General features: G+C 46.4%; 1 protein-coding gene across 13 annotated transcripts in view; it reads left to right on the forward strand.

The window, feature by feature from the left end:
* Positions 1 to 23,077, forward strand: part of LOC310882714 (uncharacterized protein) — an 89,430-nt gene extending 66,353 nt beyond the window's left edge. For 10 of the 13 annotated variants that reach the window (XR_014573093.1, XR_014573094.1, XR_014573095.1 and 7 more), the window contains 5 exons: positions 3,780 to 14,306; positions 14,517 to 14,600; positions 14,677 to 14,770; positions 15,502 to 15,648; positions 15,926 to 23,077. The gene's annotated coding sequence lies outside the window, so the exon portion shown is untranslated. Of the gene's footprint in view, positions 1 to 25; positions 14,307 to 14,516; positions 14,601 to 14,676; positions 14,771 to 15,501; positions 15,649 to 15,925 lie in introns of all 13 variants that reach the window. The other 3 variants (XR_014573099.1, XR_014573100.1, XR_014573102.1) reach the window with 2 other exon arrangements.
* Positions 23,078 to 23,422: the final 345 nt, after the last annotated feature.

Consider the following 23,422-nt stretch of genomic DNA (forward strand, 5'->3'; position numbering starts at 1 on the left):
TCTACACTTACATGTTTCTCCCCAGGAAGAAGGCGATGAGGAGATATTACCGAGGGGGGAGAGAGAGGAGAGCAGCAGATCAGGCAGCTACGATGAAGCCCCTCCAGGCAGCTGTGGAGCAGCAGCTCAGGGGAACAGGCTGGGAAACCTGGGCACGGGCATCCTTGTTGTGAAGGAAGTCTTACCCCGAGCCCCCAGGCTGCCTGCAGCCCCTGGGGTGCCCACCGGTTCTGGGCTGTTCTGTCAGATGCAATATGTATGTGGATGCACATTTCTTCTTTGAACATTTTAGGAGTTCGTGCATATTCCTATGCCCACAGTTAAGCCAAAGCTGGGGGCCTGTTGGTGAAGATGATGATTTTTGGGGGGATGGAGGGATGAACAACTATTTCCTTCAGCATGATGGATTGCTTCCCATCTCTGTTTCGAAATACCGAGTAATCATAGCCAATGAAAGACTTTGTTTCATTCATCTAACGCTTTAATGTGACTGAATATTACCCAGTAACGTACTGCATTCGTGTCAGTGGAGAAAGATTTCACTTGTCTGAAATTGCATTGACAAATATCTGCTTGCTCATATGGAGGTGTGGTTTGTGCACATACTTGTGCTTTAATTTCAAACAGTTTGCCCTGTGCAGGCAAATGTAATGCCTACGTAAGCTCCCGTGTATCCCGCAGTCCTGACAGCAGCGGGTGGGCGCCATCCTCCCTTCTGCTGCTTCTGGGGGAGAGGAGCACTTTGTGCCCGTTTTGGTTCCCACGTCCTCAGCTTTTCAAACTGTGATGAGGGAAATAAATATGGGTGCTTGGAGGGAGCTGGCTGTCCAAACGGCCTGTTGTTGTTTTTTTTCCTTTTCTTACCAGTTGCTAAGAAATGTCTGGAGGAAGCTGTCAAGCACACGTCTGTTGTGTTACTTTCCATATAAATGGCTGCTGGGGCTGCGAGAGGCAGCTGCCAGCAGGTCAGAGCAGCAGGGGTGTGTCCCAGGTGCTACCAGCAATGACTTCCAAATAGACAGGGAGGTATTTGTGACATGGGCACTCCTGGGCATGGCCTGTGCTGGGATGCATCGCTGGAGACTTTATCTTGCCTTGAAAGGGGCTCTTCTGGCTACCACGCTTGGTTCCCTTTGTTGCACCAGCTCTTAGCCATCGTTTCAAAGCTCCGTACTGGGAAATGATCCAGCAGGCAATTCTGAAACCGGGCAGGTTTCAGTATGGAAATCATGAGGTGGTGGCAACCTGGGCAGGGAATCCCAAAGGCTTGGAAATCCTCTGCCCAGTGCTTCAGAGCAAAGGACCACAATTTCCTCCATCAAACCATCAAGCAGGATATCCCATGGGTGTGTTTTACACCCCAGCACACGGAGGGGACATCGGGTGTCTCGCCTTGTGGTGAAGTCCCCGGTGCCCCGAAGCAGGGCTTTCACCTGCTCAAAACCTGGGTTGTTTCTAGGTACCAAATATAGTGCGATTTCTGGTGGCTTTGTTTTTTTCTGCACTTCTTAAGCTGCGGGTGAGGTTTGTGACACCAGGCTGCCAGCTTTCAACAGCAGCATCCCAGAAATGCTGGTTAATCACAGGTTTATTAGCTTATAGCCTTAAGCAAACCTGAAATCATTAACAGTCCATTTGTTGGGCTAATGACTCTTTTTTGCTAGATGTATAATTTAATATATGGTAACTTTCATGCTTAATTATGCTCTTCAAAGCTTCTTTTGAAGGAATTTATTATTTTGCATGCATTTATTTAAAAGTGTTGGGAGCTGGCTGGCTTTGCTTCCCCACTACTCCGTGTTAAAATCTAGATAGTTAATTGAAGAAGATTTTAATTTAGATGTGGGTATTTCCTCCTTTGCTTGTTCTTTCAATATTTTTATCTTGGACTGTTTGAAAAATAAATAATGCTAAATTACCAAGATGTTTAAAATGGCATTATTTTACGCCTCATTGTAACTTGCTACATTGTTTTGGACAAGACATAAACCCAAAGCCCTGATCAACAGGGCCCATTGTGCCAGCAGTTTCCAGATGAATGCAAGTCTTGATCTCAGTGTCCTGGCCGCATTCCAGCCTGGTTCACATTTTACTCAGCGGCAAGTCCCACTTCTGTTCTCGCTAACCTCAGTGGGAACAGAAACAGGCCACTGTAAAGTGCTGTTAATCCCACGTGCCATTTGCATGCAGCACTTGTAAAGCATTCTGGGATCAGTTTGGATGAAAGAGGCTATGCATGTAAGATGTTTTTCATTGGCATCCCAAATCCATTACTATATCAATGAAAGAAGGTTATGACTTTGTCAATCGTGATAATTTTTTTGAGCTAGGCAGCCGATTGAGGATAATAATGAATTTGGTTTTCTTTCTGTGAGCTCTAGTGTCCCTTCATGGAGATTAAAAATTTCCCAGTACTGTTTTCAGCTCCACAGAGCAAGCAAAAGATAATCTCCTGCTTGGATATACTCACACTGTTGCGATCCACTAATAGGATCGCCGTACAGTTTTGACTTAACGGGCACTGGGAGAAGATAATCCTGTTTATTCGGTCATCCAAAACACTGATGATCTGAGATAATCAGTGGGCTGAGAGCAGGGGAGGAGGGATGCATGAGGTTCTCTGCCTGGATTATTCATCTGGTCAGATGCTTAGCGCTGGGGAATGGACTGATCTCATTACTGCAGCACCGACAGAGCAAGGGAGGGTACCTAAAACCTCCTCACAGCACAAGCCAAAGAGAAGTCAAACAGATAAAATAATAGCATTTGGTAGCGTCTGGTCCAGATGTTGTACTTAACAATTTTAAACTGTTCTTTTTGTGACAGAGTTAATATTGAAAGACCGATATAAGTGTCCAGCTTGCCAAGTTGGGTACTTTGTACGAAACGCTTTGGCTACCAGGTGGCAGGGATTGTGTGGTGTATCACTGTCATACAACCAATGACATTTTTGCTAGACATAAGACATTACATTCTCATAGGACGTTGGATATTTGTATGTGGATATTAGATCTCTGTGAATGTAGGAGCACATTCAGCAAATCTCTTTCCAAAAATTCTAATCTGCAGGATATTTCCCCTAGCGATACAGAGAGAGGCCTTGAAACTGGGGGTTACAGAGTCATTTGAGGAGATGTTAGTGAACTCTCACGGGGTTTTCTTTCTCTGTGCTTATGGTCGTTAAAGCTTTCACACTTTATATGACTTCCCATTAATTTATTGCCTCAGATTATTATGAGAGGTCTTATCTTCTATTTTATCTCAGCCAGCATTCATATTTGCCAGTCAGTGCTTTCCTGTTGCAGATATTTCTGTGTTGGTAACATTAACTCTTGGAGCTGACACATGAGCCGTGGATTAACTTCAAATAGCGATGTTGCCTTGTAAGCCTTATTTTATGATCTCTGAGCTGTCCCAGGCCAGATGACAGGTTTATAGTTTGGGAAGCCAGTAGCAATGGCTGAGCAGTTGCTCACAAGCCTTTATAACTAATGCACTGTAGCTAGGTGCTGAGACCAACTCTTCACCATGGTGACACTTGCAAATATTGAACACATGTAAAATGATTCACGGGCCCCAGTATAATGCTTACTTTAATTAATATTTTACAAGACGCTAGCTGTATTTAACTTTCCAAACTTGAATGGATATGGGGACATTATCCAAAGGACAGAATGTTGCTATGTAAAATTTATAGACACTCAGATGTCTGTGTGCTTGTTTTTAAATTTATATGTTTGTTTGTTTACTTATTTATTTATTTCTCTCTCTGTTGGCAGGTTTTCAGGGCCCTGCAGCTGGCTCATGTGGATTTTTTTATGTGTGTAGTTGAATGATGAGCTCTGAAAAGTGGTGTTCTTGCTCTCCTGCCTTTCCCCCTTCTTTTGCGTCCAAGTAAAGTCAGTACCGCAGGGCTGTGCTCCTCCTGAAGGTGCTGTAGGTTACCTTGTGCAGAGAGCACCATGCTGTGGCACAGTGCTGCTGGGTCGTGCACAGCCCCGTGTTCTGTCTGCTGAAGGCACCCCTGATGCATCCCAACCATCAGACACTTCAGGCTGAAGAATTAACCGCATTCCCCTGAAGTAATTACACGTGTTGGACAAGGAACACCAGATTCTTTACTAGAGTTGGCAAGAAAGAAAGGATATGGTGTGTTAGTTGCAGACCTCTGGGGCTCTGTGGATCTCTTCTAAAGAGACAGCATGAGTTAACCAAGATTAACAAGCCTTCTGGCACTGGCCATAAGTGGTTTTGCAAATGCATGAGAAGTCATGTAGCATTTGCAATCTGGAAATGACCAATCTCAACGGGTTAACGTGGTTTTGCTAGGTGACAGTAGTTCTTAAATCAGCCCCCAGGGAGCAGTAAAGCGGTACGGGCTTGGTTTGCTTTCCCCAGTCCCTGCAGGGACAGCCTGGGTTTGCCCTCTGCTCACACCTCTGTAGGTGCAGGCTGTGCACCCACCCGGCTGCAGCTCAGCCCAGTCCCTGGGGGCTCTGGGCAGCCCATTCGCACTGTCCTCATCCCACCCTGCCCCTGATCTTCTGACCAAGCAATGCCCATTCACCAGCTGAGCAGTGCCAAGCCTCACCGCCCCGTCACACAGCTGCCTTTGTGACACCGGAATGGACATCTGCCTGGAGATGGGCTGGCTGAGGCCGGCACTGGGACGTGATGCTGGAGATGTTGGTCAGGGAAGGCTGTGCTCACAAGAGGTCCTTTGTAATGCTCCACTGCCTGCTACTTTGGAGTTACTTTGGGTGGGAAATTTGAACAGTCAGGGCAGCAACAGGTTCCTGAAACACTTTTGTAAGAAATTAGCCTCAAGGCTGTACTTCAGAAGTGGTCGGCTGTGGTGAGTTATTGCAGATTTCCATGCACTTTAAGCAGAATTCATTGCACCTAAGGATGAAGCTACAGACTCCCTAACAGCTTCACCTGGTAGCAAATGCATCAACTCAGTACCTAGATGGTGGTTACACCATCCTTAGAAGTGGTCGTATCCGGGGGCTTTCCCCTTGGTTAGGTCCTAACAAGGTGAGATCTCTCTTCACATTCATAGCCATGGTTTCTTACAGCAACAACACGATGACCACCAGGAAGGATTCTTGTGAGTGCTTCACAACCTGGAAATCACCGAAAAAAAACCTGTTTCTCAGTACTTAGGTTTATATATAAATTTCCCTTTTACAACTAAGATCTCCTTTTGTAATTTTTTCAGCAGCAACTGTATACAAAGAAACATTACCAGATCTTTTAGACTCATGAGCGTTATTCTGCAAGACAGGAAAGAAATGGCCCATCAGTACTCCTGTTAGTCGCAGGGCTCAAAGAAGTGCCCGTTAGTCTGTGTGTCTCAGCCCCTTCATATAAAACTGAGAGCAATGGAGGCACTGACAGCACTTGTATTTGTCTAAATTGAATCCTGCAGAGAAAATAAAATAATAAATTCCTCTTCACACTAGCATAAAATACCTTTATAGTGCTGAAATGATCTGGATTTACTCCATTGTGGTTTTCCCTGCATGTTTGGTTTTTGCATTTCTTTCAGCTTGCTATTTGTATTCCATTTTCAGTTGTGTTTTTTTTTTTTTTCTTTCCAAGTCTGAAATATAGCATGATGTTACAAATTTTGGCCCATGACAGTTTGAGTAGCATGCTTATTTGTTTAGATAAAATCTCTTTCCTTCCAAGTCTATTTTAAATGCCGTGGAAACGTTCTCTTAGTCCGGAGGTTTTGTTTGTCATTGTTAGTTATTAAATGCTCAAGGTCAGCTGTGACTGGGCCATCCTTCGCAGGAGGCATCCTCTGCAGTCCAGGGGTGGCTTCAGGAGGTCAAGAGGGCACAAGGGAGAGGAAAGGAAGATGATAAATCAGACCTTCTCCTAGATGATTCGGAAGGTTTCTTTTATTTTGAAAAGTGTAATGCCAGAAGTAACCACGAGACAGTAGGTGAGAGCCCAAACTCAAGACTGGCCCAGCCCAATGTCAGCAGACAGCCTCTGGTGAGTTTTGTTTCTTCCCCTGTCCTCACGATGGGAAATATGCCATGATTTAAAACCATTGTGTCATTAACTGTCCCCTTATACAAAGCAGGCAGCTGAGCGACTGACCTCATCTGCTAGAACAAGTGTTTTCGTGTTGGCCAAAGTTCAAATCAATCAAAAGGTCGAGCTTGTTTAAGGCTGATTATCAGCAATGAGTGATAAGAGAGGGGATGGCTCAGGAAGCTCATTCCCAGCCACGGGAACAGAGCCAGCCCGGCTGCAGGAAGGACTCCAGATAGCACAAACCCTGGAAAATGGCAACAGACATAAAATTGAGGGCTGAGCCCTCTCGTGCTGAAGATGGCTGGACGGGATTCCCAGGAAATTCAGCAGAAGAAATCTGGGCCCTGGTGAATAGGGCTGTGGGTAATTAATTCTGACAAGGCCTGGTTAGGAGTTAAGTCCTGGTTTCTTTAATTTGGTGGGGTTTTTAGTCAATTGGTGGAATGGCTAGGTAAAGGAAAATGTGGTATTTCTTAGCTGAAAGGTCTCTCTTGTGAAGAAGAAAGAAAAGGTTGCATTTGTTGTTAAGTTTTCTCATCACATATCAGCGCTCTGAAATGGCAGCTCTCAGGCAGCATCGCTATCAGCATAGAAAAAATGGTCAATAAGAGATGTGCAAAACTTCTGGTCAGAAAGAGAAGTCCAAGGAAAGCTGAATCTGCCTGAAAACCAGCTTTAAGAGGATGGTTAACCTCGCACCTCGCTCAGCTGTGACTGGAGCAGACGTTTCTCACACACCAGCAGAGGCAGGATTTGTCCCTGCCAGTGTTTTGCTCCGTGCAGGGGGAGAACATGGGCCCTGCAGAAACCTGACCTGGCTGTGTGGGGGCTGCCCAGAACCTCCTCGGAGATTATTTCCACCCTTTGCACTGGCTGCTGCTTCTCTGGCCATCTAATGGCTTTACTTTAAACAAACAAAAAAAAAAAAAAAAAGGAGAGAGAGGTAGTGAGGATTCTTGGAGGATGTTTCAGCCATTTGAATTATGATGGGGGACATTACTGGGGAGTTAGAAAGCCCATGGCGCACAGCCATGCTTTCATAAGCTTGCAAGGGATGGATTTTTTACATTTTCTTTTTCTTTTCCTTTTTTTTTTCCTTTTTTTTTTTTTTTTTGGTCAAAGAAAGCATTCTCCAAGGGCCAACTACAGAAAAAAGTCTCTGGCCTTCTTGGCAGAAATCCCTGTTACTTACACAGCCAGGATTTCCTCTGCTCTCCTCCAGCTCTTGTGTGACCCATGTTCTTGACGCATCCAGGGCCAAATGAGGATCTTTTGACTCTGGGTTGAATCTGATCCCTTTTCTTGTGTGGAGCAGATGTGAGAAATTCTGTGTGCTGATGGAGAAAGATGATACTGGGGATGAGGAAAGGTGGCCCTGATTGCTGGCCTGGCGTGAAGAGGAAGGAAGGGCTGAGGACCAGGACACGGATCTGCTCTAGCATTGCTTGTTAGATCTGATGGGAAGGGGTGGGCAGGGCCCCACACCAGCAGGGAGGATACAGCAGCTTGGGGCTGTGCTGGTGGATGAACAGCATCTCCTTGTGTTATAGTGCATGACTTATACCTAAGTGAAATTAAACTGAATAACAGAAAGTGCTGTTCTGCAGCACCAGGGCAGCGCAGGCAGTGGGCATTTGGTGATAATCTGGACTTGCCTGTGTTCGTGATGGTCTTCTCATAGCAATACCGTGCCCCAGGTTTGCCAGGCCAGTAGCCACTGGGCAGTGGCAGCACCCTAAAACACTGGTATGGTGAGAAGCAGGGGGGCAGGCAGGCGGCATCACGCGCAGGGGGCTCGGGAGAGGGTCAGGCCGAAGTTCTCTGCAGCCCAGCTCCAGCTGCTGCTGTCAGACTGCTCAGCACGGCAGGCAGGAGGGTGTCTGCACGTCCCGTCCCGCCAGCCTCAGAGATTAGATCTACTCTGCTTTTTACTTGCCTTCAACTTCAAAACCAGCATCGGCAGCAACACTGCCACAGAGAATGTGGTTTTTTTTTTTTCTGATTTCTGATTCATGAAAACAGATGTGCCTTTGCTTTTTTTTTGAGCTCATTTGAATGTATACAATGCGCTTCTAGCTTTGCAAAATCATCAGTTACCAGATGTCTTTTAAATTGTTGTACTTTAGTCAGAGGTTAAAACTATGTCAAAACAGTCACTGATAAGAATTTATATCGCACTTAAAATACAGTATGATTTCCTCCAGCTCTTTCCAATGAAAAATTCTCTCATGAAAATTTTATGGCTCACAAAAGATTTGCCACCCATCCTTCACTATGCTTTCAGTCCCGGATTTACTGATAAATGCTTTTAATAATTACCAGTGGCTCTGTACCTCTTTCTGACAGACATCTCATCTCTCTGACAGCAGAGAAAAGGCCTATTGTAACTGGAATTAGGGCGGTATCCTGGTGGAAAGCACCCGCAGTTGTACAGTCTGGGTCCAAGTTCAGATCTTCTCCCGTGCCTGAAGTTGTTCATAAGCAGAATTTTGGCCTGGGCCCAGTTTTGAACTCGGGATAGCCGGAGGAGCAGGGATGCTTGAAGATCTCCTGGGGTACAGGAGGGTTCGGGGCCCTGTGGTGCTGGGAGGGAGCCGTGAACGTTGAAAGCACGAGCAGGTTGGGCTGTGGCTGCCTTCTTGACTCTGCTCTCCAGGGTCTCATCCAGCCTCAGCACCAGCTGCCAAAATCTCATACCGAGCGGCTATTTTGGGATAAAGCAACACCGCGCGTTACTTTAGAGATGTTTGGAGATAGACTTAATAAAGTCAACTAATAAGGTTTGACAAGCTGAAGATTAGAAAGAGCCATTCTGAACATCTGCCCTGGCCTCAGACGTAAGAGGCTAAATGGGGACACGCGCTGTCCCGGGGTCAGGATGCCCTCTGCGGGGATGGCAGGGGCTGCATGGAGGGCTCACCTATTTGCAAAGCAGTCTGTGAACTGTGCCCTGTGAGGGCAAACCAGCACGGATAACCCGGCAATGGTCGTTTGCCTTACAAAAATAAAAAATAAAAAGGGAAGAAAAAAGCCAGCTCCCAAGTGCAGTGTTTCAGGAGCTGCGAGCAGCTGCGCTCTCCGTGCAGCAGGCGCAGGGCAGCCGGCTGGGGGGGGTGGCTCCAGCAGTTGTCCCGGTGTAAATCATCCTGTCCCCACAGCAGCAGGCTCACGTGGCTCCCACCCGTCCCGACAGCGAGCCGCGGGGAGCAAGGACGGAGGGGCCCTGCCATGGTCCTGAGCTCTGCAGGCAGCAGGATCAGCGGGGCCACACTTCTCCCAGCTCCGCTTGTCACCAGCACAAGGGCTGCAGAGCACAGCTGCGAATTGCTTGGGGCTTTTTGCTGCTGCTGGTGGTTGTTATTGTTTTGGTTTGGTTATTTTTTTTTTCCTTTTTTTTTTTTTTTGTCGTAGGGACAACCCAGAATAGAATCATGAGATCGGTGTTTATAACCTCCCAAATAATCCATACGCTGTTTTTAGTGCTGACACTGTGCATGAAAGGCTGTGTCACCACCGTGCTCATGTTTCCATGTGACACCGAAGCTTGCTGTTTTTTTCCCATTTCATAACTAATAAGTGAAGTGAGTTTGACAGCCTTGGTTTAGGCTTTAGCTGGTTGGTTCCCATGTCACAGACAGGCTCAGTTAGCAAGAAATTTTTGTCAGAGGAGAATTACAGTTCAGCCTTGAAATGTGCTAGCAGCCTGTGCAAAGTTTTAAATTCTTGACCAAAGTTAGATAAAGCTGACTGAAAGTGTGACGTTTGACGTACACTGTCTATTTATCTTTTCGTTCTGACCAAAAATACCTAGAGTGGAAGTAGTGTGTGCCTCATTTGCATCCAAGCAGAGAACAGTTGAGCTCCTCTAAAGAAAAGAGTAAACACTGCACTTTAAATGTTTTCAGAATGCTTTCAATTCTCTGCAACTCTCCCTATATGTCTGTATTATATATATATGTATATATAACCTTTAAAGAAAAAAGCATTATTGGTTTTCAAGGTGCAGGAAAAGCTTATTTCATCGGTAATAAGAAAAAACTGTCAGCTCTCCCACAGCAATCATTGCTAGCTCCAAGTTCCAGCCTGAATACAGATGGAGCTTTGATTTTATCACAATTTTGCAATGAGTTTGTGCTCTATATCCTGCTGTTAATCCTGCAGTGGAAATCAGCTCCTCGTAACACCTGGTGCCAAGACACAGCCGTGTGCCTGACCCGAGCACAGCCGACTGCAGTTAGAGCAAACGCAGCCTCGTGGTCTGGAAGCAGGCAAGTCATCGCCAGGCACTTTCTCCAGCCGAGATCCTGCCTCTTGGTGTGAAATCACTGCCCGGCCCCGCCGCCCTGGGCTGCCCTCCTGGGTCCCTTTCAGCCCAGCTATTTATTTGAGCTCCGTTTGTCTGTGCTCGTTGGGGACCGCTCCTCCCCTCTGGGCACGCAGCAAGAGGAGCTGTTTTTAGACAGTGTTTTTAGTTATAGTTTCCAGCGGGATGAGCTATCTCGCAGCACAGCTCGGATGAGGGAGGAACAGCATGTGAAATACAGCAGCTTCTGGGGTCAGCTGAGGAGCAAGTGCCTGCAGAGCTGGGAGCCCCGGGCTGCTCCGCGAGCCCCTGGCGCGTCGGCCCCGGGTCCTGGGCTTCGTCAGGGCGATGCTGTTTACCGAGCCTCCCCGCCGGGCTTTGGCTAGGCAGGGAGCGTGAATGCTGTAGGAACTGAAGTCGAATGTAAACTCTGAATGTTTTTGTCCTCTTTGCTGACTTTCTGCCGCCAGGTCTTGTTCTGTCTTTGCACCGCGTTTTCCAGAAGCTGAATGGAAGGCTTAGGGGGTTTTGGAGGGGCTTTTTGGGGAAACGTTTATTGCATGTATGATTTAGATCTGAAGGGACCCTGAGCCTGACCTCTGGTATATAACATGGAGTGTTGCATTTCATGCACTTAACTCCCACAGTTTGTCCAAGATCTCCTGACTGACCACAGTGCTTTCCGAAGGGAAAAAAATGTTCTTAAAAAAAGAAAATAGACTGTCCTTTTTTTTTTTTTCACTTTTTTCTTTTTTTTTTTTTTTCAGTTAGTTCAACATTGTAGAAATGCTTCTTATTCCTAAAAACATGCCAACAGCTAGGAGTCACAGGGATTTTCAAGAAAGCTCCCGGACAGAGCTCCCGACCCGAGGCTCTCCCTGCCTTCCCCGCCGTCCCATTGCCCTCCCCACACCGCACCCTGCCTGCAGCTCCTCTGCTCTCCTGGTCCTCTGCTGGGGAAAAGTCGTGCATTCCCACCCGCCCCCAAATAATTCAAATTGGGGACTTTTGTCTCTGCCTGATAAGAAAATTTAGTTCCCAGTCTATGATTTTTAAAGGTCAAAAATAAGGATCGTTGTCCCAGGCATCTTTTTGCCATATCTGTAGCAGACTATGAGGGAAAGCTAATGGGAGCCTTAAAGAGATAAATGAAAACAATGTTTACAAGGTTGGACCTATGCCCTTTTGTAGTACAATTTTAGTTTTTACGGCCATGGTTTGAGGGACATTAAACAAGCTAAGGGGGCAGAGGGAGGAAGAGGTACCCATTTGGGATACCTCTGGAAGTGGAGATCATTTGATCCAGCTCAATAGCAATGGGATTAATCTGCTCATGCCCTACATTTGGATGGGAAACTGCCAGCTCAAAATGTGTATTTATTATTCTATACGGATGTCTGCAATGAAGTACGAGCCATCACTGTTGCTTCTCTTCAGCACAAACCCAGTGGGGCTGGGCATCCCACCACTGCAGAGAAAAAAGCTGTCCCTACCACAAAGAGGTTTCAGACTCATAAAATAATTACTTACCTTCGGCCATTAATTTCCCTTTTTGTTTTTGCAGTACCCACATAATTTCCATTCTCTCCCAGACTCCCAAAATATAATGCCAAATAAATGATTTCATATAACCTCCTGAGATAGGGAGGACTACGACAGAGATAGTGCCACTGGGCACTGACATGCCTGAGGCAACGGAAGATTGGGAAATTCATGTGGGGCATGCAAAGATCTGGAAAGCTGCACCATGGCCTTTCCAAAATGACACAGGCAAAGATATTCTAGAGATTATCCTCCAAAAACTCAGTGGTCAAGGGCTTGGTGACTCTTAAACAGAGGTCAAATGTCTGCTTATTATCAATCACCTATTGCCAGTTTAACTGCAGTAATGAAAGCTTCTTGATAAAAGCTGCCTTATCGTCCGGAACTGAGATACCCAGCCTAATGTGCCCCAGCGAGGCTCAAGGAAATGCCCCTTTCAGCCAACAAAAGAGACGATGTGTCGCTTTCACGCTGCTGAATTAGGCCGAGTCAAATGGTCAGTCAAGAAAGAAGCGATTTCTTTCACCTTTTGGTGTTAAATGACTGCTTTATCCTTGTGCCAGGAAGGATCCTGGCTGCCGTGCAAGGGTTTTGGGCCCCAGCACATACAACTTGCTGGCCACTCACAGTCGCCTGCCCTGCAGCAGCACGGGGCAGGCCCAGGGCACCCTGAGGGGGGCACGCAGGGAGGCCGTACATCTGCCACAGTCACTTAGCTCCCTGGAGAAAATGGGTTGGAAATGGTATTTAAAGTCGTTGATTGAGATTTTTACGGATTTATTACCTGTTTTTTTGTTCCCTGTTTGGCTGCCTGCTCCCCTTCCATCTGCCAGCTCTGTAATCCACCTCCTCTTATCTCAGCACAGTTTGCTCCACCTCTTGCTCATTTTCATTTTATTGCCTAGCTAATCTCATCCTCCTGCTTTTCCTGACGCTGCTCCCCCCTCCCCATCTGTGGAGATTAAATCACTGCTCCTTTTGTTTGGTGCCGCTCAAAATTCCCTCATTTCACTCAGGCTTTGGGATGCTTCCAGGCACTTTTGCTGTTGTTGCACACATCCGTTTTCCTGGCACAAAGAGGCCCGTCAGCATCTGATGGAAGCTTTAGTGAGTCCTCGTTTCAACCAGTTCTCAGAGATGTCCTGAATCAGAAATGGAGCTGAGCTCAGCCTGGGACGTACACAGTATAACAGAGGCAGCTATAGGCGTCTGGTCGCTACAGGAACATCAGTAGGGTGCACAGGGCAGCTCTGTAGGGAGAGCCTGGCACCTGAGTATTGAGAAAAAAAAAATCTAGATCCAAGGCATGGGCTAGAAAAATCTCCAAGCTGCCAAAATGCAAAGCTTGCAACTGGGTGTCAGTAATTCCCTGTCTCCCCATCCTGGGAGATTGCCAGGAAATTCCCAGTTTTCAGCCTGGCCACCCCAATATGTTATCATCCTCTCTGTAGCAGCAGCAGTGTCTGCACCCAGCCCATTCCCTTGTTGTCGCTCTGGAAAAACAAAAGAAAATAAACAAACAAACAAAAAAAAAAGAAACTAAATCCCAACTCATGGTCAGCCTAAAGTAGCATTCCCCCAGAATATGCACTGTAGGAAGCCAAATATGTATATGATACATAAGCACATGTTTTCCCCAGAATTTTCAGATGTAGAGAAAAGAAAGGTTATGGATGGCATCAAACTGGTAGAAACCAAAATGCAATCAAAATATCATTACTCAAAATTTGATAGAAGTAGGACAGAAATGAGCCTGGCAAAGGGAGTCACAAAAATTTGAAAGAAAAACTCTCAGTTCTTCCAGGAAAAAATGGATTAATAGCTCTAACGAGGCTGAGGTAGTTTTGGAGTGGTTTCTCATAGTGCTTATGATGTTAATGATGTGTGAATGTAGTCAACCCATTATCCTTGTATACAGCATCTGGCCATGCCAGTACTCGTGGCCTCAAAACTCCCTCGTTGTTCACCTCCTGAGAGTTGCTGAGGGTTTTAGCTTGAACACTCTCCGGTCAAGAGTGTGAAATCCATCCAGGTTTGGAGTCATACCTGCAGGAATGTCCTGCCCAAACCTCCTGTCGGTTGTGTCCCACCCTGGTCCTCCACTTGTGTGACTTTACAAGTCCACTGGCTTCAGAGATCACGTATCAGAAGTGGAACCAGCAGAACTGATACAACTTCAAAATTGCTTACAGGTGGGGGATCACATCCTTTTACTGGAGGTCAGCAGAAAGCCTCTCCTTGCAGCTGCCAGTCTGCTGCTCTCCCAGCTGCGAGCACCCAAGTGTGTTTGCTGCCATGAGCTGGACCAGAGCAAAACCTAAAGCCTAGATTCAGATAACCCCCCTTTGAGTACATGGGAGATATTCCCATGCGAGGACTGCAGCTGTTTGGCCATAACGATTGAGTTCAGGTATTTATTTTTAATCTGTTTTGTTATTATCTCTTGCCTTAATTCTCAACTTGCAATGCCAACCATGAAGCATTTGCTACATCCCCCTTCACTGCTTTTGTCTGCCAACGTGTTTTAAATAAGTTTAAAGAGTACAAGAGCTAAAAAAAAAAAAAAAAAAAAAAAAAAAGCAGCTTAAGATAAAAGCCAGCAGCATGTTTTTAAAAATAGACCAGCCAGCCCTGCGAGAGGTGCCGAGTAAATGGGTGCTCAGGAGGGGAACAGAGCGGGCTGAAGAGACTGTTTAAACAGAAGGTAAATAAGTGGCAGGGGGAGCTGCAGTTCATTTTGTTCCCTTACGTGTTGCTGAGATAATGCAACATATCTTCAGGCAGGCCTGTTCTAAAAATGGATGCAGCTCTTGGGTTTCACCGGGTGACACTCGGGCTGCGGCTCTTGTACAGATCCTCTGAAGCATCTGCGGGGTGAGTGCATGCCAGTGAAATGCACACGGAGGCATTTGGTGTTTCAGACCTGCAGCACTACTCGGGTCTCAGCACTGGTACTTTGTGAAGAAGATGACTTTCGCAGTGAAGGGTGGATGTCTTTGTATTACAGTGAGGTGCCTGATGCAGAAGGGGCTGCATGGAGATCCCTGGGGTCAGGCAGCATCTTGTTAAAATTCTTTCCTGCTGTGGTTGACCTATGAAAACAGCATTCTCCTGACAGTGACAATGGCATTTGGTTGGTAATTCAGGTTTTAATTGTCCTGCCCAGTGAGTAATTTCACAGAAGCAGGGTTTGGGATTGAATTTGGTTTAATATAACAAAACAATTGTCTTGAAAGCCTCCTTGGCATTTTAATTGTGTTCTTCAAATTAAATATACATGAGAAGCTGAGAGGATGTGTAAACCTAGCAGGAAATACAAGGGACCAAGAGAAAGACTAAAAACCTTGCCCAAACTACAAGCTGCTATGCAAACCTGTGAGCCCCTGGCTCCCTACGGATAGGGCAGACCCACGACCCGCAGCCCTGGGAGCACCGCTCAGTGTGCCTCTTCTGCTGCTCCGGGATGTGTGTCTTGTTATCTCTCTTCCTACCCGCTGCTCTCCTGCCTAGTTTAGCTCAGCTCAGCTGTGACAAGGATGAGTGTTTGTTGCCCTTTGGTGGCTGTGGCAGTGATCACCCAGCTCTGTATCTTCTCTGCTCCCTAGGAGACTGCATTTGAATTGAGCACATGTTGCTCACTGGCACAGAGAATTCTCCATTTCTTGCCTAAATAAGTCTTCTCAGACTGTCCCTGTCCTATAAACGGCAAATTCAGGAGAGAAAGGACAGCAGTGCTCCTTGGCCAAACCATGGTAAGCTGTTGCGTCCTCATTCCTGCGGTCTATTATTCCAATCTGTTCCGAAGAGGCAGAGCCTTCCTCCTGGGAATAGTGTTCCCCTCTAGCGTTGGTGCCTGTTGGGCAAATTATTGCCTGCAAGGTTAATTATCTGTAGAAAATGAGCTAGAATACTTGGGTGTAATGAGTCATACTCAATCATTACTTTTGAGGAGTGACAAGCTAAATTCATGCATGTTTTGAGCTTGTTTTAGTGTGATGCATTTTGCTGTTTTTCTGTTTTCATTTCTAGATGTTGGGAAGTAAATCAACATGTCCTGAGTCCGTAAACTCTTGCAATGTTTGATTATGCAAAGTTTAATCTCTCCCCCAAGTTCCTGAGCTTACTGTTCCTCAGAAGGAACAGCAGGTCCTTTGGAATCAGTACACTTGTCCCCACCTTCACCAGATGTAAAAATAAAACATTACTATGAAAACAGAAAAATTCTCCCAAGCTACAAAAAAATAAATAGATAAATAGATAAATATTGTGCTGTCCTAGTACTATGAGTGTTGTTGTTACCTGGCAGTTCTGACTGAGCTGTAGCACTCTCATCTAGGAAAGTACTGAAGTAGAATAAATGATAGATCCACCTCCCGTACCAAAGGAGCCTACTGGTAGCAAGACTCATCAGATCCTTCAAGTTCCTATTGTCCCCAGAAGCATCTCTGGAGGTTTTGTGTGGAATTAGACCTATCAAACTATTAAGCTTAAGGGGTAGATAGGCTTCATAACCCCTGTAAAGCTGACCCACAGGCCAGCTACTTCTACCTGGAAGATGGTTTCTGGAACAGGACTCAAGATGAGATGAAGGACACTGTGTAAAGGAGGATCGTGATGAAAAGAACTTGTTCTTAGTCTGCTTCAAGAATCATCGTGCATCTGTGTGGGAGCTGAAGCCTGACACCAGCTGTTTCTTGTGTTTGATTATTATTTTTTTATTATTATTAATATTTATTTATTTATTTTGGTGTGGCACCAATGTTCAGCTGGTTCAAGGTTAAGGGAGCTGCCAACAGTAGGACGATTTGAGTTCACAGCATTTCTTTTAAATAGATCAGTGGTTACAGGGAGTGAGTGGGACTGCTGCAATATTTGAGGTCTTTGCTGGCTTGAGGCCTCTGGAATTGCTTGACTGAAGAGATCTGACAAACCTTTATGTCTCTTGAAGGTGCACATTGGTGTCAGCCCAGACTGTGACTATTGCTTCTGTCCCCACTGCCAGAAGACATGTGTCTCATTCATGGAACAAAGAGCACTTAAAGCTATCAGAGAAAAACATACATATGTCAGACAGACAAATAATATTGCTTCTAATTATAAGTCAGAAACTAATACAGGTTGGGACTAAATTAGTCCATTTGCCCCCATGTTTTCACAGTTGCCCTGACTGCAGCTCAGAGGGTTATGTTCTGAGCTGTTCCCTACTCATACTGGTCTTGTCTCGGCAGATGTGTTTGCTCTTAGTGTGATCGGGTGCTGACTCCCTCTTACCAAGTGCTATAAAATACATCATTCTAACGCAAAGTGGAAAATTCTCCTTAGGGTGTGCAGCTCTTACAGGAGGCAGGCAATGGGAGTGACTGCTTGTTGACCTGGGGGTGACTGCTTATAGACCTGGCCCTACACTTTCAGATGTGAATTCATATAGAACATCTTCTGTGAAAGCAGCTATTCTTGCTCCTGCCAAAGTGCTGTGAAGACCCACACAATGATGTTAATTGTAAACCACAAGCAGGCTCTTATCTTCGAATTGTTTTTCTCTAACAATTTTGAGAAGAGCTCGGCATGTTCTCAGTAGGAGCTGATAGATGCTGAGCACTTCTGAAATCCTGCCAATTTCATTTTGGTTCCTAAATGGGAACTGAGTGCTTTTGAGCATATGATCCTAAGGGTGCATTTTATAACACTGCAGCTCTGTCCATATCATTTCTTTCCTCTACTGCTGTCCCCAGAGTGCTCCCAGCAGTGGCAATAACACTAGCAGCACCAGGCTAGTCTAGGCTTGAGTGATGTCTCAGTTATTATGTCGTCCCAGGCAACACCGAATGGAATTAAATGGCAGCAGTTAAAAGGCAGGTGCCTGCCAGCATCCTGTCTGCAGCAGGGTCCCTCCCCATCACTGCTATCAGCAGTACGGATACAACTTAAATGGCTGTAATGGATTTTATATATGTATGTATATATACAAACAGGACTCTAATGCAAACTCTGCCTTCTTTTTTCAGAGTATTTCATCCCATGTTTCAGGCTATATACACTGTATTTGACGATGCTCAGTGTCTCAATTTCAGGATTGAGCAGAATTTCTTGGAGCAGAAATGACGGATATTTTTTAGAGCTTATGGGGAAGAGGAGAGGGGAAGATAGGCCTTTATCTGAACGTTTTCCAACAGAGTTAGTGTGTGGAAGGCATCTGTTTTGGTCCTGTGAGGCTGACATCTTCTCCCAGCAGACTTGGCAGCAAGAGGGAGAGCCACATGTCAGAAAATCTGGGGGCCCACGCACTGTGGACAAAAGTATGGCAAAGAGTTTAAACATCAGCGACTGGAGTGCTGTTGGAGGGCTGGCTAAAAGCGATTAGCCTAGCGCTCTGGAATGTGGAGCTTCAATAGCCGCTCCAGAAAGATCTGCAGCCCCATTGACTTTCGCAGCGTCAGTAAAGAGCCCTTGCACGCTGGCTTTTGCCAGTCTGAATGGATGAACGTGCGGGGCAGTGTGTGCAGGGATCGCAGAGCTCGCAGAGCTCACTGCTCTGTCTGCTCGCAGGGCATTACGCACCATGCCCCACGTGCTTGGGGGTTTTCCTTTGCTCCAGAAACATCTGACACCCCAATGACTCAGGTGGCTAACAGGGCGCTCGTGCATTGCCAGGAACCCCCCTGAAAGTCTTTATCAGTGTTAGGCCATAACCTTGTTGTTTGTTTGCAGCGGGCCAAAGCAACAGGAGCGTTATTTGGCTGTGAGCTGACTATTGTTAGCTGGTGGCAGTGTGGGGCTGGGTGTTTGTGTTACTGCTGCCTAGGTTTTGGTCTCGTTGGGAATGCACCCAGCAGGACTGAGCACGTCTCTGTGGTCAGATTCACTTGATTCGTTTCCTTTTCTATTTTTTTTTTCTTCTGATTTCTAGGTAGATAAAGTGTGGAATCGATTAAAAATAAAGCTGGGTAGGAGCTGTGCCTGATGTGAACACATGCATTTTTAGTTGAGGTGATAAAAGAATGGACTCATTCAAGCCCTCATTTAGGCCAGGGAATTCCCTAGCTTTTGTCTAAATATGGCATGCAAGAGCAGAGCACAGGCAACGCAATACTTCACGGAGTATTGTTTAAAAGGGTGTTTGGCACCATTCAGCAAGTAGGATTCTTGTAAAAACATGGCACAAGGAGTTGTTTGACAGATTTTGACATAGCAAAGTCTTTACAAGAGGTGGAAAAAAATAAAAGAATGAAAAGAGAGAAACTACAGAGTACGTAAAGCCAAAAGCATACTCTCTGCCCAGGCAGAAGGTAGAATAAAAGGAACTTAGCACCGACTCCTGTCCTACATTGTACGTGGGTCTGATCACATTAGTGACTGATGGCACTGAGTTTAAAACGTTGCCTGTGGTCAGTCATTCACAGAGAAATGGTGGTGATAATCAAGTGAGAGCTGGGGAAGACACTGCTATTGCTTGAATCCCCAGACCAGGGCCTACCCCAAGCTTTCCTGCCTGGATTGGCCTGTCCTCTGCTGTTCTGGTATTGCTGTGAGTGTTTCACCGTGCAGGTAGTGGCACATCACCACCAGATGTCTGGGTGCAGTGCTCAGTACCATGCAATCCCTTGGGTTTGGTAGTTTTCTTCCCTTTTGCAAAGCTCATGCTGAGTTGCTGTGACTGTGAATACCTCTCACAGCAGTGAGCGATGATACGTGCCTGGAAGAAAGCCCGTCTCCCACTGCCTCAGCCATGTCTGCAGACACTGGGAGTCCTTCAGAGCACAAAGGCCTGTACACGTCTCAGCAAAGGAGAATTCTTTCTCCAAAATCTCCAGTCTGCTCTTGAAGCATGGCCATTATGTCCATGTGTTTTGAGGGAAGAAAAACTTCTCTGGGATTCAGACCACTTCTGGAGGCCTCAGGCACCCACAGCTTGTCTGGTGGCTGGCTCCAGCTACCCGTCAGCTCGTGTGGCTCATACGGAGAAGGCCTCGGCTCAGCCTTTGCTGTGTAAAGGGAAGCCCTTCCCTCAACCCATCTCAAACACGGCCTCTACATTCGATCACAGCTGGGGTTTCCTCCTGTCAGAGACAAGACACGCTTCCCCAGGTTGGTTGGCTGGATGGTGCAATGTAAGCTAGGATGGCAGAGGACACAAGTACATCATAATTAGCACATAGCCTCAGGCAGTTTTGTAGTTCCTGAGATGCAAAGGCTAAATTCTGTTCTGCTGCACTAGTAATGTCTAAGGTAAATCCATTAGCTCCTCTGAATTTGTAGTAGTGTAACTGAACGCTGTTCCCTGAGAGCTGCACAGCTGTCTGGCATGGGGCTGGAACTGGCAGGTCTGAAATGGTGCCGCCAAAGGGAAGCCCATCATACATTTTAATGTGTTGCCCATCAGATACACTCAGTAGCAAAGTAACAAAGTCCAAGAATTTCTGGGTCTCCATAGCAAAACCCAGGAGAGAGTGAGGGCCCAGGAGCTTTCCCACACCCTTTTTGAGCATTTTGGTTGATGCCGTTAATTGCAGAGGAGCTGCTGCAAATACTTCTGAAAGCAAATATTTGATGTCCCCATCCAGTAGAAAATAAGTGGGAGAACCAACCGCCTGCCTGCTCACCTGGTCATCTCAACAAAGCCAAGCCAGGGCTGAGAATAAATAGCAACGACTCCTGAGCTTTTGTAGGCAGCTTGTCTGAAACAAGAGCCGTGCGGAGAGCAAACACCACCTGCGCAGGAGGAGCCGCGCGCAGGCCGAACAAAGGCAGCAGGGGCTGGTGGGCAGTGAATGTTTGTGAAGCCGTTGGTCTCCAGGGAGGGGCTGCGGGCAGAAGCGGGAGGAAGATGTTATCTCCATTAGCCCATGCTAATGCCATGCTAACGCGAGGAGCAGGACAGCCAGTGCCCTGCTTCCCGGGGAGTCAGTGAGGGGCGCAGCCACCTGGCGTCCCGCAGCAGGAGCCGTGCTTCGAAGCACCAGGGCAGCCTCCTGAGAGGGTCTGGTCCTTGTACAGGTGGCCACCAGCAGGTCTGCCTCACTCCCAGCACCCTGCATTCCCCCAGTTCCCCATAGAACAAGCAGCCAGGTGAGCTGCTCCTTCCCAAGAGTGGGCTGAGGTATGCGGATTGAGCTTATGCTCGATAAACCCAAAACATAGGAAGGGCTGCAGGGCTTTTAAGGGAAGCTTCTGGACTGTTCCTACCACAGCGTTACACCCAGCCTGGGAAAAAGGGCTGATGGGTCAGGCCACAGGTCCCGTGAATAGCCCCAGGAGGCTGTTGGCAGTCCACAACATGAGCATCTTTGTTTCACACCTCTACCCACTGCAGTGTGAATGCTGCTAAGGAAACCAGCACCACATTGCCCGAGCTGTGAAGGGAAATAGCATGTTCTTCGCATGCTCTGGTTGGGCATACACACGTCCCAGATACCCATTGGCTAAGTGATTGCTTTTGGATGCTGGATTTTTTTACTTTTTTTTTTTTTTTTTTTTTAGCCTTCTGAATATAAACTTAGGATTCATCAAATGGAAATGATCTCATCGCATTACAAATGAATTACAGATTTGCTTTCCTGGGAAACTAAACTTCTGGTATAATCATGGGAAAGTCTCACCTTCCCTTTTTTATTTTCCCTTAACCAAGTCTCTATTGAAATTAGCTTGGCAGGCTAGCAGCTCAGAACCTAAGAGACAAAAGACAACCCTTTGTTACTATTAGTTTTTTTAATCTCATGATTTGCTTACCAATCTCATGATTTTGGGGACATGGCATGTGATTTTTGAATATCTAATGATATAGAACCAAATACATACAGAAGGCAGGCCCTCTCATAATGTAGAGCTGACATTTTACCAACACAGTAGTCTGTTTGTCCCACTGCCAAAATAAAAAATAAAGAAGCAAAGCCCAATAATTAATTACTGCTCTATCTCTTGTTGTTTTCTTTGAGCCGCAACGCTTTCTGTACATGCTTACTCTTTTTCTGCCTCTTACAAATTCTTTGCGCAACTGGAAACGCGGCTCAGCAAATCCAATACAATACCACTATAGTAGAGCAAGGAACAACTTGGCTCCTCTTCAAAGGGAGCTTTTATCAAGTGTTTGGTGTGATGTGACAAAGCAGGGAAGTGTGCCACGGATGTGATGCTTCCAAATCTCCCCCTTCTACCTTGATTTAACTTGAAAGCGATTACCCTCGCCGGGGTGATGAACCCTCCCAATGTGCATCTTGTTTACAGCTGCACCGAGCTTTTAATGCCTTTTCCTGTTTCTGACAAAGACAACACGCTTCTGCTCTATGCCCTGAATAAAATCCCATTTAAAATATCAAGTTTCCAGGTTTTTTTTTGCCGCTAGAGACACTGAAACGAGAAAGCAGTGCTTGAGGCTGGCAGTGCGGCCTACATGGGCCTGCACTGCTGCTGGGTCAAGCCGCAGCCGGGCCCACGCAGACCTGCAACACAGCAGAGCAGTGGTGAGGCAGGCGGACCAGGGGCTGAAAAGGCTGGCTTTTCTTGTGCTGATGACAAGAATAAGCTGTCTGGTGTGAGCAGGCTCCAGGCACTGCTGTAAATCCCATACGAAAGTTTCAAGGCAGTTGCCATTCTTGTTTTATTTTGTGTCTTTCCCTCTCACTCTAGCTTCCATTTTCTTCCTTAGTTTGATAAATGTAGGTGATTGGACCAGTCTTATTTTTACAAAAAAAAAAAAATAATAATAATAATTTTCCCAGTTACCTGTATCACTCATTTTATGAGTTGCACTTAACTACTTTTGCTTGAAAATATGCTCTCTTTTTTCTACTTTCCTTTTATTATTTTTTTTCCTCACAAGAACCAGGCCGGTTTCCACAGAAACTCGGAGAAACTTTAACAGGGAAAAAGCACATCAGCACCCTGTGAAATTTCCATGTTTGGCTTTGAATCTGACAGATTATGTGGAGAAAAAAATGTTGCGAATTTTCCAGTTCAGTGACTTTGTAGTTTGGTGTTCTTGCTCTGCAGTGCTGGTAGACAGCGCTGCGGGACAAGGGGTTTTCTCCCTGTTTTTCCCTCCTCTGCCCTGTGTTTCACCCAGCTGGCCCCATCCCATCGCTCCGTGCCCAGGCAGCCAGCTGGCTTCCCCCCCTTGCTCTGGATAATCTTTTCCCTCTTTTTGTTCACTGCGCTGACATAAAAGTCTCTATTTCAGTTGCAGAAATCCAGACTATGGTATCAATGGAGCTGAATCCTTCTTTGCCGAGGTCTCTGTTGTTACCGCTGCTGCCATCCGTGGTGGGAATCCGGAGCCAACCCGTGGGGCACCTTTAGGTGCGGGCGCAGCAGCCACCTGCTTGCTGCCGCCACCCTAAGCCCCGTGCTGGAACATCAGCCCGCACTGGTGCCTTGGCTCTGTTGTTTCAGGCCACAATGGATAATTTTTAATCCCTCTATTCAGAGCATTTCATGGAACAGGAGGAGAAACATATGGCATATGCTCACCTCAGCTCCCAGGAGGTGTGGGGCAGCGTGTCCTAGCAGCTGCCGGGGTAATCCTTGTCCTTC

Source organism: Anser anser (genome assembly GCF_964211835.1).
Source record: "Anser anser genome assembly, chromosome: 16".
Lineage (NCBI taxonomy): Eukaryota > Metazoa > Chordata > Aves > Anseriformes > Anatidae > Anser > Anser anser.